The sequence below is a fragment of the Orcinus orca genome, chromosome 2 (genome assembly GCF_937001465.1).
Source record: "Orcinus orca chromosome 2, mOrcOrc1.1, whole genome shotgun sequence".
Classification (NCBI taxonomy): Eukaryota; Metazoa; Chordata; class Mammalia; order Artiodactyla; family Delphinidae; genus Orcinus; species Orcinus orca.
The window spans coordinates 194614872-194635904 of record NC_064560.1 but is presented as its reverse complement, the minus strand read 5'-3'; positions in this window follow the sequence as shown (position 1 = coordinate 194635904).

Here is a 21033-nt window from a genome sequence, read left to right as displayed (position 1 = left end):
TCAGCTCCAATCATATTTAATTTCAGCTTTTAAAGTAAGTCTAGGATCCCTCTTGCTTTGGGTCTTTGCTCACCCCAGTCCCTCTTTCTGGAGTAAATGAATGACATATGTGTTCAAGGCTCCTTTTCTTCTCCATGATTCTCTCTTATTAATTTGATACTTTTCTCTATAAAAGGAACATCTAAGGGGGTGGAGGAGAAGCAGTTGATGTGTTGGTAGGGTGGGCTTCTGGGGTTCCAAATCTCCTCAAAGTAGAAAGAAAAGCAAAAGGCACCAAAACGCCAGTATGTTCAGGGATCAGTCTCAATGTTAAACTTTCCACTTTGAATATACAATCACTGCTGGCAAATTACGGCCAAAGGAATCTATTGTGAGAATTACATGACATCAGCAAGCCCATAGAAAACATTGAGACTGCCTTTGTTAGGACGTGCTCCCGGCCATCCCTGAGTTTTGGGCTGGGACAAGTTTAGGTAGCTATACATATCACCTTTATCCCTCCCGGCGACACTAGGACTATTGTTAGCCCTGTTTCATAGTTGCGGAAACTGAGGTCCAGAGCAGTTAAGTAGCATGAGTGAAAATGACAAAGCAATACTGGAAGAGTTGGGGCTCAAAACTAGATCTGATTTCCTTATTCAGTTGTTGACTGATTTGACAAGTGTTTATTGAACAACTACCATGTGCCATGCCCTGCTGGAGACCATGGGATTTCAATGGTGTCCTGTAGACATACAGGACCTGCTCTGATGGAGCTCCCAGTTTAATTGGAGAGTCAGATAAGTGTGCAAAAAAGTGTACAAATGTGGAACAGTACAGAAGAGAGACAAATGACCCAGCCTGGCAAGTCATTGTAAATGCCTTAGGCTACGTGTATCAGCTAGATTTGCTGTATAATAAACCAACGCAGAACTTTTTGACTTGAGATAACAGCCACTTAGCCCACATGTCTTTAGGTTCACAGATTGGGCTGGCAAAGCCAGCACTTCTTCTGGGCTGGGCAGGGATTGCTTGCTCATGATTCTGGGGACACGGGTGTGCTGACCCAACATGGCTGATGTATGTTGACCTTGTCTGGGGTGACTGGGACCTCCCTGACTTCCATCTCCTCCCCTCCAGCAGGTTACTCCAAGCCTGTTTTCATGTCAAGCACAAAGTTCCAAGGGGCCAAGCCCAAATGCCAAGCACTTAATAGGTCTTCAATTTAGGTCTTTGTCTGCAACGTATGTGCTACTATTTCATTCACCAAAGCCAGACACATGGCCCAGCCAGAGACAGTGTGGGAGGGTTCCAAAGAGCCTGAACACAGGATGGGCTTTGACAAATTGCGTCCATTACCCCAATCCATCAATGATAATATTACACGGAGACAGGAAGGTTGAGAAAGTTTTACCAGGCAGAGAGGAAAAAGTGTAGAACAGCATGGTAACTTGGGAGGTGCCCTAAGCAATGACACCTACCATGAAATGCAAAAAAGGTTTAGCTTTGCATGAGCCCTGTTTTCTCCCATTGTCTCCCCAGGTCCATACAGAAGCCACCAGGCTCCCCAAAGGAAGGGGATGACTCACCCAGGTCTGAGCCAAGCACGGTTTGAGCGGTGCTCTGACAAACTCAACGGTTGCCAATCAGTGGGGACCCAGAGAGTATCAGTGCCACCCCTGAAATCCAGCCTCCCTCCAGCAGGGGCCAAACTGCACAGTGGTTTGAGTCTGAAGCCAAATGACACTCAGTGTGACAGCCATGGGTTAGGTTTCCTATATATTACAAATCAAAATTAAAGATAGACGGAGTGAGGGTGGTGCTTGAGGAGAGGGGTGTTGGGGGAAAAGCAATCTGAGGTTTTCTCTTTAACTTGGCAAATGTGAAGTTAAAATGTTTCTTTTAAGTCAAAACGACCCTGTCATTCTACCCCCTGCCCCGCGAACCTGGTTCTGATTATTAGCTGAAGTTCAGTGCACGTCAAAGGCGTTTCTGGCTCTGCAGCCAGTGAACACTGACCTCTTTCTTCAGGGAGGAAAAGTGGGGTCTGATGGCTGAATGAGCTTCCCGGTTTGCGGGCATGGGGTCAAGGTCACATCAAAAAGTTTTCTTTCTCCAGGGCCAGAGACCCATGGCTCTCATTCCATGTGAGATTCCCCAGTCAAGGAAAACCACAGGAGCGTTCATTCCCAGGGGCCTGGAGCAAGATCTGGGGTCTTGAGCTGCAGCTCAAAATGTAAACGTGGCAGTCTTTGTCAGAAACTGCCTTTCAGCTGCAAGGGAGGTGATAGCTGAACGGCTTGGGAGAAGCAGCATGCCACCGATGTGTGGCTGTGATGAATGTTCCGGACCTGGGATTAAACTCCTCCTGGACCCCTGGCTTACTGTGTGACTCCAGGTCTCTTGCTTCACCTCTCTGAGACTCATAGACTAGAGAGCTGTGCTGTGAGTATCAATGGATACTAGAGTAACAGAGATACCACCGTGGATGGGAACAGCATCAGGAATAACCCCACACAGGCATTGCCTCCATCTCAACTGCCTGGGATCTGACACCCTGTGAGTCCAGGTTCAGGATCTGCCTGGCCCCCAAGCTGAGCAGAGGGCTGACATGATGGATGGCATGTCCCAGGAACAGCACTTGCCTTCACACAGCCCAACATGGGCAGAGCCTCGGCTGGACGCCGTCCTTCTTCCAGAAGTCCCCGGTGGATTAGTGTCCTGCAGCTGCTCTAACAAATTACCCAAAACTTAGTGGCTTAAAACAACACAGATGGATTCCCTTATAATTCTGGAGGTCAGAGGTCTAAAATGAAGGTGTCAGCAGGCTGGTGTTCCTTATGGGGCGTTTAGGGGAGAATCCACTGTTTTGGCCTTTTCTGGCTTCCAGTGGTGACCTGTACTCAATGATTAGTGGCTTCCGTCATCACATCCCCTTCTCCCTCTTTTGACTTTCTTGCCTCTCTCTCTCTTATAAAGATCCTCAAGATTACATTTAATCCCCCCAGCATCATCTCCCCATCTCAAGATCCTTCTCTTAATCACATCCGCAAAATCCCTTTCACCACGTAAGGGAACATTCACAGGTTCTGGGAATTAGGATGGGGCCATCTTTGGGGGACCATTCGTCAGCCCACCTCACCTAGCATTCTCTGGCAGCCCACACGCCATCCTTCGGTGGGTCCTTTTGGAATTTGTAGGACCTTCCCCTGGTCGTGGTCCTGAGGACACGTGGGGAGTCAAGATGGCCTGTCCTTCAGAGTCACAGTCACCAAAGGACAGGAGAAGAGCTGGCCTTAGTGATGAACCGGCAGGGGCATGCAGCTGGCCATTTCTAAGGGAGGGATACAGCCTGTGGCAGGGCTGACCAGGCAAAGCCAAGGCAGCAGGGAGCAGTAGCGTCTACAGCAGGAGCCCTGCAAGAAAGCCAGTGGCTGTGAAAGCTCTCTGCTTACTCACGAATTAAGTGGAAAAGAAAAGGATTCAGGAGGAAGAGAGAAACCTTGGACAGAAGGAAAATAGGCTGTGTGTCATCCCCTTACCAGTGAGGATAACATCTCTTGTAGTCACCACTTTTGCCTCCCTAGCACCTAGAAAGGACAGATTTACATCAGGGCACCCTGTTAACTTTGAAAAATCAGATAAACAATGAGTTTTTAAAGTATAAGTATGTCCCATGCCATAGTAGGAGCATACTTATGCTAAAATATTTTGTTGAATATCTGAAATTCAAAATTAACTGGGCCGGGCTTCCCTGGTGGCGCAGTGGTTGAGAGTCCGCCTGCCGATGCAGGGGACATGGGTTCGTGCCCCGGTCTGGGAAGATCCCACATGTCGCGGAGCGGCTGGGCTTGTGAGCCATGGTCGCTGAGCCTGTGCGTCCAGAGCCTGTGCTCCGCAATGGGAGAGGCCACAACAGTGAGATGCCCGCATACCGCAAAAAATAAAATAAAATAAAAAATAAAAAAATAACTGGGCATCTGTATTCTATCTGGCAACCCTAACCTAGCACAAACTTGGCATGGTCATCACTGTTGAAGAAGAAAAGGAAAAACAGCATCATCACTATTATGAGTGAGACCCTGGGCTAAGGGCTTAGCACAGGTTTTCAATTTAATTCTCAAAATGATCCTCCTAGGTAATCATGACTATACTTAATTTATAGATCCAGCAACTTAATCCTAGAGAGATGCTGTTCTGAGAGATCTAATCATTGCCCGACTTATATCTATGGAGGTTCTGCACTCTTGAGAAGAGAGGTATGGGCTCTTGGAGAGAATCTCTATGTCAATATTGGCAATGGGACTTTTTGCATGGCCATGATGGAGCCCACCTGAGTCTTCCCACCTGCCAGACCCTCTTAGCTCTTGCTCCCTTCCTGCTCCTAGAAAAATAAGAGCTCCCCTTGGTCTGTGCAGCCTGCTCCCAGGCCTTCCCAGAAGCCCCACAGCACAAAAAACCAGGGCCACCACATGGAGAAAGCCTTTATTTGGAGCCCAGATCCAAGCTCATCCAACTGCTGGCTTTGGCTTTGGAAGTTTGTTCCAGGTCAGGCCTGAGCCACCCCTGAACGACTTTGTCCAGACTGCTGGTCTCATAGTTAAACCCAGATGGAGTGGCCTGGCCCCATCCGTGGCAGAGCCTCCATTAGCTCTGGCCTGGGCTGGGAGAGGTCAAGCAGAACAAGAGACACCCCATCACAGGGAGGGCTCGACAGTCAGAAAGAGCTGGGTCTATTCAGGCAGCTGTGATTTCCTAGTTGAGTGAACTTGGGCAAGTGATTTTATTTCTCTGGGACTCAGGCTTTGCATTTGTAAAATGGGGATGATGTCTCTTGAGTTTATGGAAAAATTCACCGATATGATAACTGCAAATCATCAGTCCTTAAATAAGTCCTCAGCACGTGTTAGCAAAACAACACCCCTTGTGGGTTTGAAAGATGGAGTGTTCGTTCATGTAGGTTAAAAAGAAAAAGAAAGGAAACGGAAGGAGAAGAGGGAAGGGGGAGGGAAAAGGAGAGGAGGGAAAAGAAACAAAAGAGTCTCCAATTAAAGAGCATAAACAAATGAAAGAAAGCAGCAAAGCCAGGCAATTTTAAATTTCTAAGATGCGTACATTTGTGGCATCTGCGTTACTCTTTTCCTCCTGGTGCAGATCACTGGGTTCTTCCTGATTGTTTCCAGGCAGACACAGGGCAGAGCAAGTCCAGCCCTGGAGGCAGCCACCCTCATCCTTCCAGGGCTCCTCTCTGCTCCACCGGGCCCCTTGGGAGGAAATTACGGCTCTCAACTTCCCAAGGTCAGAGTCATTGAAATTCTCTGTCTGTATCCCAAATTTCCAGCTGAGGACTCTTACAGTTGTCAAGACATAAAGACCCCAAATGGGCACCTTTCAAGATGACCATGAGTGTATAATTAGTCGATTGAAATTGTCAAGATGTTACTTTTGGTTAGTTAGAAGATGTATCAAAATCATTCCCTTAAAGGTAGACTCCGTGTGTATGCACGCATGCATGTGTGTGTGTGTGTGTGTGTGTGTTCTAAAAAGGAGTAATGTGAAACCTTCATCAGGCACAGATGGCTGACATGACAGCTAAACATCTTGATTATGGACCTCTCTGGCAGGGCAGTGATCCCGGGCTTACCCTGGAACGCTAGAAGCCAGCCAAAGCCGTCCTCTGCAATCCCAAGTGTCCTAGTCTTCTCCCAAACATTCTGAGTCTCCCATCTCCTCCAGGAAGTAATATATACTTCTGATCTGAACAGTGTAGCAGCCTCTTTCTTCTTTCCTAATTTCACACAGGTGTATACCAGTCCCTCTACTAATTAATTGGGGGTACTGGGTGTTTGATTTATCCTGGGTTTGCTCATCCATGAGGTGGGAATCGTACTGACTGCCACAAGGATGTGTTCTGAAAATTAATAGGATCCAAGAATTAAGAAAATGCCACCAGAGTGAGGGTATATCATGCTCACTGGCGGGATGTAAAAGTCATGCTCAAATCATAGCCTGGCTCCTCCCTTGCCTCCTACTCCATCATTTTTGAGAATGTTATTGAAAGAGCAGAAGCTAAGTCTAGACTTTGGGACACTTCACCGCAAAGTTTGAAGAATTCAGCACTGTTACCAGCTTCCCTGAACATCAGGGAAGAGGGTAGAGGGAAACAGAACTAACAAAGAACAGTGGGTGGTCAACTAGACCTGGGTTTGCATTTGATCTCAGGTCTTTCTCTGAATCTCAGTTTCCTCATCTGTAAAATGGGGCTAATATTACAAATGTGCAAGTCTATTGCGAGAGCTAGAAGCAAAAAAAAAAAAAAAGTAAAACGTTTAGAACAATGTCTGGCACAGAGTGAAAAATGAATAGGCAGTTGCTGATTTGGCAGGATAATATTTTCAAAAATCATTTGGCATGCCCTCCCCCAACTCCTGTATACCACACACACACACACACACACACACACACACACACACACACACACACACACTTGTATCATACATACTTCCTGTATTCTGAGGCCTCTCACTCCAGCCCAAGCAACCAGATGCAAGGCAGCCACTGCACTGGAGAAGACCTATCAGAGCAGACCTACAGAACTAAGGCATCAAAGTTTTGTATTTGAGTTTCAACAGCTCTGGTGTGGATGGAAGTTGGCAGAAAGATTTGGAATGATGAATAGTCAGGCAGGACCAGTTCTTGCTACCACCCCAAGATTTAAAAAAAGAAAGATCCTTGGATGGGTGTTATGGGTTGATTTGTGTCTCCCCCCCAGTTTTTTTGTTGAAGTTTTAACCCTGCAGTACCTTACAATGTGACCTTAATTTGAGAGGCCACAGGTGAGATTATATCCAGATCATCTGATGACAATCCACCCCTGTCTTTGCAGGTGACATAGTTCTGCCTCTGGATGCAGAGTTCCTTCTGGACCAGCTACCCCAGTTGTTTAAGCTTCAGCCGTGCTCCCTCTAAAACACAGGAGGGCCAGAGTCAGCGTGAAATGGGTTTGTCCAAGTCGCAGCCCAGTATGGTACCTGGCTCACATGAAGTGCCCTTTAAATGTTAGCTTTTACCTGGAAGTTATTTATTAAAGGATTGATATATACTCCATCTCATTCCAAAAATTGGTTTAAGGAAACTTTAGAAATTATCACCCAATATAAGTTGTTTTTGAGGACCCGTAGAACTTATATTTGTGTTCTTTTTTTCTCAGAAAGATTCTCATTATCTTTTAATAATCAGATCAAACCCTGTGATTAAAGAGTTCCACTCTCAAGAAATCACCTTTTTCCTGTCTTTTCCCACTGCACCTGGGTCACACCTCTGTTTAGTGTTCACGTCCTTCTACATTGCATAGAATGGAGGCCCATCCCTCCCATGGTCTGCAAGCTCCTTTAGGGGACCAAGTGAATCTTGTTCAGCTTCCTCTCATTCAACAAATACATCATCCAGTGTCCAGCAAAGAAGACGGAAACCACCCTAGGTATTTCAAACGGAGGGGATTTAATATGAAGAACCAGAAACCTGGAAGAGTGGATAGACAATTGATATCACCCAGCAATAATAACCAGGTAATATGCACACAGCATTTACAGTTGGGAGCTCAGAGAACCAAAGGGAAGTGATGGGGATACCAGAGCCAAGAATCAAAAAGGACCCCAGGATGGTAGTGTTCAGACCCCTGCCAACTGGGCACTGCTCGGCTACTCTTTCTATGTCTAAGGAGTCATAAAAAGTCTACTTCTGAAAGTGGGAAAAAAAGATAGAGACCGGAGCCAATGGCTGCTGCTGGAGCAACACTGACAAGGAACAAGAAGAATCCAGAGAGAAGTTCCTTACGCCTCCTCCCTATCTGGTCTCCCTTCTGAGCCTTCCATCGGCAGCTCAACAGGCCTCAAAGTGAAGAGAAGAGTCCCCTTGGAGCTGTGAATCAGTAAACAAGTCGGCACTACAAAAAGTCTTTCTTGAGGTTCTGCTCTGGGTTGAGTGTTCTGCCCAGCGTCCTGTCCTTTGCCACAGCCCCTTGAGGGAGTGTCTCTTCCTTCCAGTATTGAAAAGTGGAGGTATAGGGGGTAGCATGGTGTGGTCAGGCTGGATATCAGTTATACCTGGGCTCTCATTCCATCTCTGCCACTTATGAGCTGTATGACCTAATCAAGCAATGAGAATTCTAGACCTTCTGTCTCATCCATAAACAGGACATCTTACTGTCTCCATGACAATTCCTACGAGGACTAAATGAGCTACTTTATCAAGCTCAGTGAATGGCCTTCTTTTACATATTTTTGGCTCAACAGACTAGGGAATCAGGCCCCCAAAGGGATTTTAAATGGTATTCAAGTTCAATTTGGAATGCCTGACCTGACTCGAAACATCTAGCAGGCTGATAGAAAGATAAGCCTGAAGCATCTACTGATACTGTGTGTGGCCAGTGGATCATCAAGGAGCACAAGTATCAAAATAAAGCATAATATTCTCGTCTCAGAGGAAAACTGCCAAAGGTGTGTGTCCATGCCCCACCCCCAGTGAAGGGAGGAGACCAAAAGGAAAACATCAAAATGTGTTTTTCAGTTTGGCTGAGTTACACCTGCCTCACTGACCACCCAGGACTCTGAGGCAGAAACATTTACTCTGGTGTCTGGAAGTCACAGGATTACAACAGGACCAGTTGCCTCCTGAAATGACCCCAGACAGCGAATTGTCAGATTTGACACATTACACCCAGACCGAGAGCAAGGTAGGTGCTGCCTTTGGTTCCCAAGATTGCTGAAGATGAACTGAAGTTCAACAGCAATAGATAATTCTTGTCCGATAAAAGAGAACAGAAAGAGACAACCCAGATATTTTCATGGTTGATGCAGTAACCTGAAATCTATCACAAATGTGTCACTTTATGCTACTGTTTCTGCAGCAGGGGAAATGAGACACACAGAAATTGAAATCAAACAAGTTAGCTCTATGGAACTGTGCTCAGCACTGTGGCCGCACCTCTACGTAGGTTATTTTAGGCACTCCTTGCGATAACCCTGTAAGCCCATACTAGGATCTCCTTTTCCCAGAAGAGAAAATAGAAGTCTAAAGAGATGCAGTATTTTCCCCATGGCTGCCCAATCCATCCCTTTCAGGACCTGGATTCAAGCCGAGAACCGCAAGACAGATATGTTTTGCTCGAGTCTTATCTTATATAGAATGTAACATGTGATCCCATACAAGTCCCTAAATTACTGGACCTTCGGTTTTCTCCCCTGGAAAGTGATGACCTCTCAGGACATTGCCAGCCCAACAAGCCTTGGAATGTGTGCTGATCATTAAAAATATAAGGGATAAGAGCAATGCAGGAAAGCTGATGGCAGGACCACATAACCCACATGCAAAGCTTAGCAAGTTTGCAGAAGCAAGTCTCATATTTTTTTTCCTTTCCCAAGTTATAGAAACCCTTGCATATAGTTGTCTTTATTTTAATGTGCATGAATAAAAGATATTCCTGTGAACTGATGTCGTCTGCAGGCTTTTGAAATCAGTTTTCTACTCCAGGTGAGATGTGGGAATGACAGATAATGTTGTCAATACGCTATATTTTTGTTAGGTTGAACAAACATGGCCAGAGCAATCATTTTCATCATATATATGTGTGTTCATGTGTGTGTGGGGAGGTGGGGTAGGGGGAGTATTTAAAGAATAAGATTTAAGGGAAAAAAATCAATAACAGCAGAATTTTCCAGAAAACCTTCAGTGAGAAATATCCCTCCCTCTTTCTCATGTACATTAAAGTGAACAGAATTTGCTGAGTTGCATAATGCAACCTAGAGTGATTAGTGGAAGGGTCTGAAGTGATTAAATAATCACAACATTTGGAGGTATCTGGAAATAAATACCCACATTCTAGAGCCCATGCAGAGTCAGTAGAATGTAATGGAGGCATTCTTTGGGTATTGGAGGCTATACCTTACTCCTTCCTTTCCAGGGAAGGAGCACAGATTGATGGCCTGTGAACAATAGGTTACATTTCATGTGTGGATAACATGACATGCAAAAAGTATTTATATCTAATGAGGCAGCCTGAGTGGGATGAATGCAAACTTTGGAGTCAGACAGAGGCTGTACTTGAATTTAGTCTTGGCCTCAGGTAAATAACCTAACTCTTCTAAACCTAAGTAGTCTCATCTATGCAATGGGAGTAAGCATTGCCAGCAGAATGTTTGTTCTTTAAATTATTGCTATTATTAATAAGTTAGTGTGGCAATAATAACAAGATGCCTTTTCTTGAAGGCCCATACTAAGACATCTATTGAATTCATTAATGATTTTAATCCTTACAACAACTTCATGTTAGCAATTTTGCTAAGGTTGAAATAGAAATTCAGAAAGGGTAGCTAGTGAATTTCATAGAATTTCAGTGCATTGTAGAATGCAACATCACTTCATGTATCACAAAGAGAGAAAAGCATGCCGACAATTCTAACTGTAAGATGCCATCAGTAGTGAGATGCATTCCATTTCAGATGTTAAAACGTTTTTTAAAATATTGCCTTAGAATCAATAAACGATGGTAAATTGCCTAAATCATCAATAACTGGTAGGATCAGGATACAAACACAGGACTATAAAAATAAAAAGCTGAGAGCTCGTCCCCTTGTTTTAAGGACAGTGCCTGGGTATTAAAAAATAGAGCATCTTCCTAGACATACATTTAATCCTTGAACAACACGAGTTTGAACTGTGTGTGTCCACTTATACATGGATGTTTTCCATAAACATAGTACCTGTATCTTCATTTAACAGATCTTTAAATTACCTAAGGATGGGAGAAAGTTTGTGTTTGATTAGAGATCACAATATGTGGAATCAAAAGAACTAGGGTATGAGTCCTGATTCTATCCAAACGGTTTTCAGCAACTTGCCCTGGGGTAAGTCATTTATCAATTCCTTTGTTTTTGAGGCAGAGATAGCAGAGCATGGATTTTCAACCACGTAGGGGTCTGCAGCCCTAACCCCCATGTTGTTCAAGGGTCAACTTTACTTTGTCTTATATAGGATCATATTTTATGATATCGCAAACAGAGCATCTCGTGTGTGTGTGTGTGTGTGTGTGTGTGTGTGTGTGTGTGTGTGTGTGTATTTCAGGTCAATTTCAATTTGGGGATTTTTCTAAAATAATCATGAAAGAGGAAATAACTTATTTATGTACGTGTTTTTGATCAAAACAAATTCCGGGAATTCTCTTAGGAATGAAAGGCAGAGAAAAAAGCAAGGTGGGTTGTAGTTATTGTTGATGTTCTTGAAAAGATGATTTTTCAGCACCAAGATTGTGAAATGTACCAGTCTCAGCAGCTGAAAGAGCCGGACCAATATCACCTGTGTGAAGGAGCCCAATGCTCAGCTGAGCGGAAGTTAGTATCTCTGCTTTTTAAAACGTATACAGGAATAGCTTGAAGCAAAAATATATATTTTAAAAAAATATATATATATATAAATTTGTAATGGCCAAGGTTTCTTGAGGTATATGAAATAGTGTGATTGACTTGCTACATTAGAATGAAATTAAGGCAGACTTTACAAAGTAGAAAAGTTGATATAAAACATGACCAGTTAGAAAGAGCAACAAATTAGTCTGACCAGATAATTCATATTATGAATGCATACAATTTTTAAATGCCTATTGCTTGAAAACCTGCTGTGTGTTGGCAATGATAGAAAGTTGGCCCGGCCCTCAAATATCACAGAGCTTTGTGTTACTGTCAGGAGTCCCATAGGTGCTTAGGTTAATTCCCCAGTTACTAAATCCGTGTTCACTTCAGGGATAGTAACCCACACTCATTACCTACACATTGTTGAGAGCTTTGGGGTTTACCCGACACTACCACATGAGTGGGAGTATTGCGGCATCCTAGAGTCTTCTGGGAAGTGGGCAGTATTTGGTCATTTTATGGATGGAGAGAGGGAGCCTTGGAGAGGTCAGAGGCTGGTCCCAAGTCCACAAGGAGGGAAGTGGCCCTGAAACAGTGGAGAAGCACTTGATTGTTTTAGTCAAATTCCAGATAATCAAGATGAGGAAACTGGCCGTTTTGGTCCTTCAAAAATTATTCAACCCTATTAATAACTGTACTAAAAGGACTTCCCAGGCATACAGAGATGAGAGTGAATGCACTAAGGTTTGCAAAACGTATTCACACACATGGCTTCATTTTCTCTTTCAAAACACCCCTCATTTTACAGGTGTGGAGACTGAGGCCAAGAAGGGGCAACTAACTTACCAGAAGGCATCAAGACAAGGAAACCACACATCTCACTTCCAGTCCAAGCATCTTTTCTGCCCCACCATACTCTTGCTGTCAGATGTGAGAGCATTTTACCGTAGCCTCAGTAAGCCTCAAATCCAGGTTTGTTTGATAAGGATGAGAATAATGATTCGGGAGATTTGACCAGCTCTATTTCATGTTAGTACCACTTGAGCTAAGGGGGAGACTTTGGGGATGACAGAGGAAATATTATCTCAAGTGGAAATTTACCAGAGCCCAGGAGCTGAGAAGTGCAAGGAGAGGAATGAAGGACGGAGCACTAACATTTATGAGGCAGCCTATCTGCATCAGGACCCTGGATAGATGCCGTATCTCTTGGTCTCCACTTTCTCAGTGAGGCAGTTCTGGCTCAAGGAGATTAAATGTCTGTCCCAAAGTCCTCAGCCAAGAAGGGCTGAACTTCTCTTGAGTTAAAGCAACTTGCCTCTGCCCTCCTAATCAGGCTGCCTCTGACCACTCCCGATGCCACTCCAAGCCGTCAGAAAGAAGCCACTTCCTGGCCGCATAGTTGGCATCTGGACGGAGAGGAGATGAGCGTTGGGGGTGGGATGATTAGGTCTCGGAGCCTTGCTCTCATGCACTTCACAGGGCCTCACAAGGAAGGATTTGATGCCACCTGTGCCCCAGGCAATCCCTCACCTGGATCTAGACCCCAGCTTCTGTCAGGATACCTCTTGAAATCTTTCACCTCTCTTGGCTCAATCTGGGAAAGGAGTAACTTCTGCATGTGCTTGCTTAGCAGAGATAATTGGCAAGTCAGCCTGGCCAGTGAGGTAAACATCATCCTCTGCCTCTCCATCATCAGAGCGTCTTATTTCTAAAATGAAATAGGTAAGCCTGTGAGAAGGGTTAGTTCTCCCCTTTTGTCTGTATTAAAAGTTGTGTGTTCAACAAATAAAATATAGAACATATATAACAAGGAGAGAGAGAGACGAGCCAGGTCCCGACACCTAATCAGACCCAGGAAACAACAATAGCAAGAGACACAAATGTCCCCATCCCCCAACTCCAGGAGACCAGGAGCCCCAGGGTGGACAACTTTGGCTTCTTGGTTCATAATGCTCTGAAATGTCATCCTAATTAGTGCAGGTAGACATTCTCCAGAAGAAAAGAAGAGGCAGCAGGTCCAATCTGACAAATGAATTAAAGTCTTGTCATATCCCTCTATCTCTTTGTCTTTTTCTCTCTCGCTCACTTGCTATGTCTTAAAACTCCCTAATAAATGGAGATCTGATATCAGAGGTACAGCAAACTGCAAGGCATGCCCTCCAGACTCAGCCTGGGAGAGTTTCAACACAGCCCTTCAGTCCTGCCATTCTCCTCCAAGGATGCTAGCTCTGAGGTTGCCCTAACGGCAGCAGGACATGGCCGTGCTATGGAGCCCTGAGTCCAGAACATACACATCTGCTGTAAATCATTTTAATTCCATTACAAACATGTTCACTGTCCTCATGTCTCCTTCTTGGTGAATCAAAAATCTTGTCTTTCGTTTTGCAGCATGGCCGTTTGACTATTTTTTCCAATGTAGAGAGACGTGTTTGTCTCCTGAAATCTGGTAGACATAATACTAATGTAAGCTTGTAAACATGGTTACTTCTTTTTTTTTTTTCTGCTCTAAAAGTTGTGAGTCATAAAGTATGGAACATAGAAAAACAGTAGAGAGAAAATAACCACATCTCACAACCCAATCATACTTTTCCTCTGTGGGTACATTTGCCCATTTTTCCCTCATGCATAGAGTGGCTTGTTTACAATTCGTGAACGAGCTCCCTTGTGTAAGTTGCAAGGTAGACAGTCGACTCTGGAACCATATGGGCTTGGGGCACTAACTTTCAACACAGTTGAAAATCTGCATATAACTTTAGTCGGCCCTTGTGACCGTAGTTCTTCATCTGTGGATTCAACCAACCTCGGATTGTGTAGTACTGTAGTACAGAATTTAATTTAAAAAAATCCATGTATAAGTGGACCCATACAGTTCAAATCCATGTTATTCAAGGGTCACCTGGGTGTATGTGTGTATATATACATATATATATATATGTATAATTTTTAAAAGTAATGGATATTTGATGCAGAAATTGATGAAAACAAAGTATAATGAAGAAAACCTCCAAATGACTGCCATTTCTGCCATATAGAGTTAACCACCGCATATTAATGTTGGGATACTCATCCCTCCAATTTCTATTTTTGAATCCAAATGGATTTGCACAGATGAACTACCTCACTGAGAGTGTGGGTTTTGGATGCAGACCTCAAGGCCAAGATCAGTTCCACAGCTGGGTGAATGAGCTTCCCGGTCTGAGTCTCTATTCCCTCACCATCAAATGGGGACAGAGCCACCTACTTCCTAGATTTGGCTGAGAACTAAGTGACATTCATTCATGGAGGATTTATTTTCAGTAAGTGCTCTTATTATTGTGATTATACTTATTTCTATAATGTTATGTTCAAGGCAACTGTGCTCAGACTCTATAAACATATTATGTGTACAATTTTCCATTTATTATCACATCAAGAGCATTTCTCAATGTTTTTGAAAATTCTTTGTAATAAAAAAGGTCTTCATAAAAATAATTTTAAGTTCGAAGTAGTCTTCCACGAGTTGCCTATCCTACAAAATGTGCAACTGCTTCTTTTTTTTTCAACTGCTTCTTGTGTAGCTAAGTAGCTCTTAATCTTTCCTACCTTAAGTGAAGGTGTGAGGACCTGTTTATGCTTGCCCTACTCTCCTCCAATATTTGCAGGGTTTCTAGCAATGGATTCTTAGGGTAGAGGTGGGATCTTTATGTCAGACACCATGGGAAATGTAAAGGTAATGATATATATTGCCGATTTACTTTCCCGAAATGGAATCCATATTTCTCCTCCCGCTGCAATGGGTGAGGGACTTGTCTCTCTGTAGAGCCCCTCCATCCACAGCTGTGGATTTAATTTGCTTTGATTCCAGGAAGAAGTCTCCCTGGGGCTTCTGGAGTGACTGATTTTACCCAGTAATGGCCAATCTCTTTGTTTAGCTTAACTGGCCACATTAATCAAAATAGCTACTCTGGTTTCATAGACAAGGGCTGTCTGTGATGACTGCACCTCCCTTCCATCCACTACAGTCATGGGTTCACAAGGAAGGCCCATGCAGAAGTCAACGTTGCCTAAAAACACGATCTTTGAAGGACTTGCTCTGAGCCGGGGAAGGCACTCAGTGTGATGGCTTTTTCCCAAGCCGCTCGGCAGAAGCAAAGTATGATAGCGCTAATGCTGTGTCCATCACATCGTTTTCTCTCCTGGGCTCGCAGGAAGGAGTTTCCCAGCCGCCTTATGATCAGGGCCCCATTACGGAGTTCTCGCCAGTGGAAACGTGAGCAGAAGGGATGCTCCTCTCACAGTCTGAAGAAGTTAAGAGCAAGTGTCCCTTCTCCACCTCTGTCTCCCTCCCTTCCTTATTCCCTCCCTCCCTCTGCCTCTCTGTCTCTCTCTCTCTCTCCCACATTGGGGAACTGAAGAACTGAAACCAAGATTTTGCGATTTATCTGTTGCAACAGCTAGAGTTCCTTATCCCACTGCTAAGAGAGTGAGTGATTGATGACTCTCTGAGCCCGTGAGTGAAGAAAGCACACAACGTGGACAGCTTCGGCAGGCAAGGCCTTGGAGAGATGAAGCGAAGTAGACACCACATGAGGAAAGAGTTTCTGTAAGCACGTTGTAGTGAAAATATTCGTGTTTAAATGAGGGTCCCTAGCTTTGCTGAAAACAGCCAGAGAGGCTGTCCACATGCACCCACACCCATCCACCTCCGCGTTCTGCCATATACTTATGGGCATGAAGACTTAGTGCGAGGAACGTGGTCCTCAGGTCCCACAGCATCTATGCAACCTCCTCACTGCAGATGTATAGGGAGATTGTTTGAGAAGGCACATGGATTCCATCCTGCTGCTTTCCATGGGGGCTATGTAGGGAAGCACACTGAAGTGACTGTCTCTAAATTGCAGGTTTAGTGGTGTTGGGATTCAAGCCCTCACCCAACTCCCAAAGTCAGCTCACAAAAGTAGTGTAGGAGAAACTCCACAACATCCTCCAATTTGACAAGCCTTTTATCTACCAAGGCTTTCTCAGAGGGTTAGATGACAATTGATTCCATTGCAATGTGTGCATTGGGCCCCTTCCCAAAAGGACATGTGTAGTGTCCTTCTACAGCTTCTCTCCAGGAGCTGGCCAGGATTGACCTCACTCTGCCCTGCCCACATGTGAGATGTGGCCGTGGACTGGTCCAGCTGTTTTTCACTCTTGTCCAAGACCTGTTCTTGGGGCTCACTTGGCACAATGGCTACTTTCACGGCTAGTGGTCTCAGCAGCTGTGCATCTAAGCATCTCTAGGGCAACAGTGGTGTGATCCCCTCCACCCAGTCAGGAACAGCTGTGGCCACCATGACAGACCAGCACTGACCCCTGATGCTTCAGTGCAGATAAAGGAGCTCTTTTTCTGAACTTTCCTGCACATGATGATGAAGCTGCCCAGAGACAGGGAAAAGTAGGCACCCAAAGTGGGTAAAAATAAAATGCTTATCTTCAAGGGATTGAAAGTTGTAGTTGAAGAGCCAATATTTAAACATGAGGGAAAGCTTATCCCCATGGAATGCTAGAAGGAATGTGGAAGGAACCTAGCAGACTAGACTTGATCTCTTAGGGGAAGAATGGCCAGGGAATAAGCAGAAACACTTATATGTGCTCAGACATAGACACAAGACCAACCATCACAAAACTGTCTGCAATAACAAAGGACCAGAAACAACCTAAATGCCCAACATTAGGGGACTGGTTAAATAAAGATGGTGCATAGGAATGCAATGCTGCTCTTATACAGATGGAAGCAGATACATGCAGATACATGCATACAGATATATACATGCATATATATATATACATGCATATACATATATATCATGCAGATACATACAACTACAACAAGACATGCTCCAAATTACATTGCCATGTGCATACAAAAATCCATACCTACAGAACACCAACTCCTGTGCAGCAATAAGGCAGATCAGATACTCGTATTGATTGTACTGGTACAGGCTATCTCTTGAAGGTTATATAAGAAATTGGTTCAAGTGGTTTCCCATGGGAGGCATTCTGAGGAACTGGGGTCAACAGTGGGAGGAAAATTATATCATTTTTACTGTGCAAATTTTTAATTAAAACTGAAAATTTACAATGTGCTATACTACAATTTTCAAACAATATGAATCAAAACATCAGAAAAGGGGCTTCCCTGGTGGCGCAGTGGTTGGGAGTCTGCCTGCCAATGCAGGGGACACGGGTTCGGGCCCTGGTCTAGGAGGATCCCGCATGCCGTGGAGCGGCTGGGCCCGTGAGCCACAATTACTGAGCCTACGCGTCTTGTGCTCCGCAGCAAGAGAGGTGGCGATAGTGAGAGGCCCGCGCACCACGATGAAGAGTGACCCCCACTTGCCGCAACTGGAGAAAGCCCTAGCACAGAAACGAAGACCCAACGCAGCCATAAATAAATAAATAAATAAATTTTTTTAAAAAAAGATCTGCCCCTGATGCTTGTCTGACCTCATTAAAAAAAAAAAAATCAGAAAAGTGTGAAACGAATAGAAACTGAAGCTAACCAATGGATTCAACTGCTGAGCTGTGAATGTCTGCTCCCTGACTGGCTCGCCCTGTCCCCTCTCCTCACTTCAGTTCGCTTTTCTGACAAATGGGCAGGTTGATGAGTCAGAGGTGAGGAGCAGTAAGATCTGCATGCAGAGAGCTTGACTGAGAGCCTGGCATGTGCTAGCAGTGAAGGCGGTGCCGGCAGCAGCAGGGGATGAAGGAGGACCACTGGAAGCACGCAGAAGAAGGTACATTTCTGAGTAAACTAGAGCACTGGGAGGTGGCACACCAGTTTCACCAGTAATTTGAAGTTAAGCCCAAAGATCGTGTTTGTTTCCTCTCCTGGATAGATGCTATTGACCACCATCAGAGGTTGCGCTGGTGGTTACTGAGATAGTGCGTCTCTAGGGGTCTGGCACACAGTGTGTGTTTAGCCAGGGCCCTCTGTGCCTCTCCTCACCTCACCCCATACCCTCACAGGTAACAGGACTTGGTTCTCGGGATAAGAAAGAAAACAATATTAGAACCTTCCTTCAGTGGACCAGACAGGCTCCGAGAATCAGTTTTCTACCCTGGAGATAATTACACAAGTGCAATGAACATGGAAGCCAGTGGTTCTCAAACTTGAGTCCGCATCTGAATTGCCTGGAGCGCTTGTTAAAACAGATTACTGCCCCCTGCCGCTCCCAGGGCTTCTGATGTGACAGGCCTGGAAAAGCCCAAGTATTTACATCTCTAACAAGATGGGGCTGGTGCTGCTGGTCCTGGGACCTTACTTTGAGAACCACGTGTAGGAGACCTGACTGTAAAAGGCAGCAGGTCCCTAAATGGCTTTAAGAGCCTAACCAAATTACTTTGAGTTTAAAATTTCTTTATATATTATGCATAAGAAATTTGCATGGATCAGATAAGTTTTTGTTTTGTTTCGATTTGTTTTGTATCTGTGTAACTGTATCCACAGAGTCATGCACATGTGTCAGGGGTAACTGGGATCAGGGAGAGAGTGAGTGAGGCAGGCTCTGGCTTCCCCACCCTGCTCTATTTTATATATTGGATAGATGTGAGTTATGGTCTAAATGTAGGTGTCCCCCGCATAATTTATATGTTGAAATTCTAACACCCAATGTGGTGGTGTTAGGAAGTGGAGCCTTTGGGAGGTAATTAATCATGAGGATGGGTCCCTCATGAGTGAGATTAGTGCCCTTATAAAAGAGATCCCACAGAGCTCCCTACCCCTTTCTGCTGGGTGCGGATGCAGGGAGAAGTCTGGGACCAGAGGAAGGCCCTCACCTGGCCATGCTGGCACCTGATCTCAGACTTCATGCCTCCAGGACCATCAGAAACAAATTTCTGGAGGCAGCCTGAATAGACTAAGATAGTGTAGGAATTGGTTTGAAGGGAAAGTTCTCTCATTTAAAAATGAAAACAAATGAACAAACCAAAACACTTTGGAAACTCTTGGTTCAGGTTATAACCAAGGTAACCTTTGGCTTTAAAAGCACATGATTCACTCTTTTTATTTTAAAGAGTGGATATATGTGTATGTATAACTGATTCACTTTGCTGTACACCTGAAACTAGCACAACATTGTAAATCAACTACACTCCAATGAAAAGAAGTCTATTAAAAAGATAACAAGGCTTTTCTGATAAATGTTGTTGCTATTCCCAGAAAAAAAAAAATTCAGGCTCTGGGGTGCAACTGACCCATGAGAATGTCTGTGATTCTGACGGTCCTGGACCAGGCAGGTGATGGGCACTGAGCAGCTCTGGACTGTCTGACTTCCCAGGGGTTCCACCTGTGCAGTCACTCAGGGACCTTCACCACTCAAAAGGCCCCAGAATTTGGTCTGATGCTTTGCAGTGGCTGTCTTGAGATTCTTACCAACTTATCTTTGAACTTGTGTTCTGTAAGTGAACATGCGCATCCACCTTCCTTGCTGCTCCTTTGGATATACAGTGATCACTGTGCCCATAAGCACAGAATCCCGGTGGACCAAGATGCGTGGGAGTTTCAGGGAGACTCCAAGTGAGCCCAAGGTCAGTGTGTTTCATCTCTGACTCAGAGGAGAGGGGCAGGGGCACTCACAATCCCACAGAGCCACTCTTTCCTTTCAAACCCAAACTTGCCTCAAATGCAGAAAGAAGGCATAAAAGAACGGGCAACATCCAAGGAGCCCCATCTTCTCATGTGACCTCCCTGCATTAGGCAATCATTTACACTGAAAATGATGACATAGAAGGAAAGGCAGAGATCTCCCACCCCGCAGTTCCTCTTCCTTTCAAGCCTTCCTTACTCATCAGGGGGATGGGGTAGAGCGTGTTGGCAGAATGAGCATGGAATAAAAACAGATGCATTTGTTTTGTGCAGTGTTTCCACTGTTCTGGGAAAAACCAAATACGTGTGCAGATAGGGCCTGCAAAATACAAATTGTGTAATTTTTGCTGGTTCTACATAAGAGTTAAATGCTACTACATTTGAAATGAGCACTGTACTATAGGAAGATGATTTAGTAAAATCCATGCTAAAAATGTAAAGTTTTAACTTTACTTAGAACAACATGAAAAATAAAAACCACTATGACAAGTCAAGAGTCTGCTAAAGAAAAGAAAAATCCTTATATTTTCGTACCTTTAATGGCATTTTCTCTGCTTTGGGGGTGATGGTCCCCACAGTTTTATTTCGTACTAGACCCTGCAAATTATAGAGTTGGTTCTGTCTTTGGGTTTACAAGGTTAGCTACACACCCTCAGAGATAAGAAGGAAAAGGAAGAATTCTTTACCTTTCAGCTCCCGAATGCCCCCTTAGGAAGTCAGTTCTCCAGCATGGCCCCAGCCTTGCGAAGGTGCCGAGATCAGCCTTGAGGAGTATGGAGTGGGGATGGGCTTATTGCTGAGATTTTTAAATCCTCATTCCTACCAATAAGTAGGGACTAGAACTGCAGTCCTGGGAACTACAAGGAGTGTCACCACATGCAGTTGTGCAGGTTGTGTACTGCACAACGCCAAGGACAACATGAATATTCTCACCCTTGAAATTATTCACACTGCTGTACATCCTGTCCCTGGGAACGGGTTTACTTGAGTGGCCTCCTGGGTGCTGACCTGCCTACCAAATCCCTTCTTTTCTTC